Raw genomic sequence first — 4,051 nt, forward strand, 5'->3', positions numbered from 1 at the left:
ACTAAAGAAATATAATTTTAATGCATTTGTGTCCTCCAATAAAATCAAATATAATGCATATATGTCTCCTCATTTATTAACGATTTATTAAAGAAATGATTTAATTATCTAATATTTATTTAATTAAAAAGAACTTAGTTTGGTGAATTATTATATGTTATTTCATTTAAGTTATTTAAATTTTATTTTATATTCCTTTTTTATTTAATTTATTATAAATCTTTAAATATTTATTTTCATTTTTAATTAATTTATTTTTCTTATTTCAATTTAAAGATATAATTATTTAAATTTATTTAAACTTTTATTTTATTTTTTTTAAGTCTATGTGATTTTTATTTTACTGCGGTGATTTTTATTTATTTAGTTTTTTATTTTTTAACTTCACTTTATGTCATTTAATTTTTATTTATTATTTTTTTTATTTATTTATTTTTTAACACCAATGGGGGGTCCTTTTTATTTTACTGCATTATTTCTACAAGACCTAGGGGCCCTAAGTTTATGATGATTTACCTCATTGGTGTTTTTTCGATGATTTTTGGCAATAGCACATCCATTTGGAAGAAATGGAGGTGATTGATCAATCATTTAGCTCACAGCTCAAATATCTCCTATCACAGTTGTGAGATCCCTTCACTTGAGAAAGAAGCACTTCCTTATGGATCTTGAAAGAGGAGGAGGAGGGAGAGAGGAGAGGGAGGAGGCGTGAGCCACAATAATGCAAAATTCTTTATTCTCCTTGGTTGAATCATAATACAAGCTAAAAGGCCTATTAATAGGCACCTAAGGCTATACAAATAGCCACACACAAGCTATACAAAAACAAACCTAAAAAATCTAGAATAAAACCTAACAATCACCCCCTTAGTTCAGATTTAACAAAACACAAGATAACCACTGTTCATAAAGAACAGCCAAAGAATGATCAAGTCGGTCTCCTCCACCGAAAGCGTCCACCGACATTCTATCTCCACCTCCCGACAGATCTTCTGTCGCACTGCGTCCAATGCAGTCAATCCCCGAGCACCACTAGCCCGGCTTCCGCGCCCTGTGCATCCACCAACACCCTGCGCCTCAGTGCCCGCGCCCTGCGCCTCCAGCCCGCGTCCAAATGCCACAAGCCCGCGCCCACTCCTTGCACTCATGTGGTCTGTCACCGACCACATCCTGCACGTATTCACCCGTGCAGCGAGCCCTGCGCCCTCACCAACGCTCCGCTCGTCACAAAACCATGCTCCGCACTGCCGCATCCGGCCAGTACCCTGCGTGTCTTTCACCAGTGCCCCGCGCTCCTATGCGGACTCCTCATGCACCGCACAACCACGCATCTCCAAGCACCCCGCACTCTCAACCCTGCTCTCCAAGAGCAGCCGACACTACCCCAGTGTCTCCCGGACTCCACCCAGAGTCCAAAACTTCACCTCAAATCTTGACCAATCTTTAATCAAGAAATGAAAGACCATGCTTCCAAACAGTAACAAAATGCCTTCAACTTCTTTTACCAAAATCTAAAAGAATTTAAGCCAAAGAGACAATAGATCTAGCCGGATATGCCAGAGAATAGAGAAACCCTTAAACCGAAAAACAATACTTCAATGCAACCTTTCTTTCTTATCTAAATAGGAAAGATCTTACTTCTCTCTCCGGTGTCTTGATGGGATCTCCTTCCTCAAGAATTCAAATGTCTTCTACTGGTCAAATTTCAAGCCACGAATCCAGTTGCTTCCCCAGCTCACATGACCAGCCCGCCTGTTGCCGAGCCTCTACTCCATTCTACACGTCAGAACGAGTCAGCAAGCACCCCACGGCCTGCTTTGCCGCCGGACAGTGCCCAGCCCGACCGCGCCCATTTTCTTGCATTCAAGATCGGACACCGTTTCTCTGCCTGTTGCAACCCAGCTTCTGTATGGCTTCTAGCAACCACGTCCAACGCCTCTAAACGTGGCCCTGCTCCGACCCTAGCCAACCTCCGCGTAGATCCAGCGACAACGTCCGCGCTAGATCCATCTCCGATTCTAACGATCGAGTTCGACTTCGGGCTGTGCTTCCGCGCAGATCTTTCTGCAGCAACGTCTAACGAGAAAATGCCACCCGATTCTACTCTGCCCAGTCAGAGCGATCTTCAAAACACGGCTTCAGGCCGTCGCCGAAACCACCTCCTTCCGTTTCTTTAGACAAGAAACTTCATCCGCCTCCTCCACCTTGATCTCCACCACCGCGGCTCTGATACCAGATGTGAGATCCCTTCACTTGAGGAATAAGCACTTCCTCATGGATCTTGAAAGAGGAGGAGGAGGGAGAGAGGAGAGGGAGGAGGCGTGAGCCACAACAATGCAAAATTCTTTATTCTCCTTGGCTGAATCCTAATACAAGCTAAAAGGCCTATTAATAGACACCTAAGGCTATACAAATAGCCACACACAAGCTATACAAAAACAAACCTAAAAAATCTGGAATAAAACCTAACAACAGTTCCTCGTAAACAAAAGAAAGCAACACGTGTTAGAATTCAATACATTTTAATTTATAAATTTATTTGTATGATAAATTCAAAATGATACTTGTGAAAGATCATACATGTAAACTACAGAATGAATTAAAATACATCCCGTTTAGCATGCATTATCTTAAAATTTATGAAATCATTAAATATAGTTATATTTGAAGTAATTTACAATCTTATCAATTATGGTACATTTATTTCATGCCAAGCATAGAAATCTAGCATCAAGATTTTTACCTATTTAGAAGCTTAAAAGAAAATGTATTAACATATTTCAATGAAGATAATTAGTTAACTTGCAAGAAAATTAAATTTTAGAATGATTTCAATTTGAATGAATTTTAGCATACATGAGTTTCATTTTGGCTAAACAAATAACATCCTAGCTTTATAAGATATGCTATTGAGAAGATATTGGTATAGCAAGCTCCCTAATATATGTCCATCACCATTTTCCATGCAAACAAAATTTTAAAAATTAATTTATGTGGTAATGGAAGCAAATGAATGTATAAGCTACAGGCATTTTAATTAAGTTATAAAAGTTGACAAGCACTAAACCTGTAAAAGAGAAAGATCTGAGTATGAATTATTAATACAAAATCTAAAGATTGAGAGATAAAACCATGAAATGCATAGTGAAATTACTTGATATAGTTTTCTCTATGGTAATTGATTTTTTTTTTTTTGGTACTAGATGATAATTAAATACACTATCATAACTAATATGAGCACATGTATCAATTCAAACACATATAACCATGTAAAACTAACCTTTTGTGTCATAATTAATGAAGTAGAAGTTACTTTCTCTTAGAAATTAATTTCAAAGCAGAAGTTTCTTCTCATTATATACAAAAGGAAGTATACATACATGTGAATTCTATTGATATTCAAAAGGATAAATTTAGTGAAATGTTCGAAGTATAACTATCTTCTTTTACCATTAGAGTTTAGGTTAGCTAGTCATAACATATGTCATATAAAAACCATCATATGGCATTATGTTACTATTTATCCTATAATTTGAAATAATTAATTAAGAGCTTTTTTGTTTAAATATAGGTTAGCACATATCAAAAACAAATTACCCAAGCAAAAGAACTTCTAACTCTAACAAATAAATGGTGCATATGATTATATGTGCTTATTAATTTTCAACCTATAACTCATAAATTTTTTGCTCTCTTTTTATCTTCCGCTAAAAATATTTAAAATATGACTTATGATAATCATAGAAAAATAAAAATGGTTAAATAATAGAATAGCAAGAATGAAGTGACAAATAAATATATATATTACCCATAGAACATGTGAATCACATAACCAATAAAAAGTTAATATGAATAAATGAAATAAACATTAAGGAGCAAATTGGAGAACAAATAAAATAGAGGCAAAGGAAAAAATTTTGCCTACAGCTCCTCCATTTCTTATGGGTATCTCAGGCAACCACTTTGGTTCTCTCTCAGGAGTACATATATGAAGCCTGCCACAGCTCTTTTTTTATTCTTCAAAGAAGATGGAATCACCATGCTCTCCAAT

This window comes from Dendrobium catenatum, unplaced genomic scaffold, assembly GCF_001605985.2.
Source record: "Dendrobium catenatum unplaced genomic scaffold, ASM160598v2 fragScaff_scaffold_1497, whole genome shotgun sequence".
In the NCBI taxonomy this organism is placed as follows: Eukaryota; Viridiplantae; Streptophyta; class Magnoliopsida; order Asparagales; family Orchidaceae; genus Dendrobium; species Dendrobium catenatum.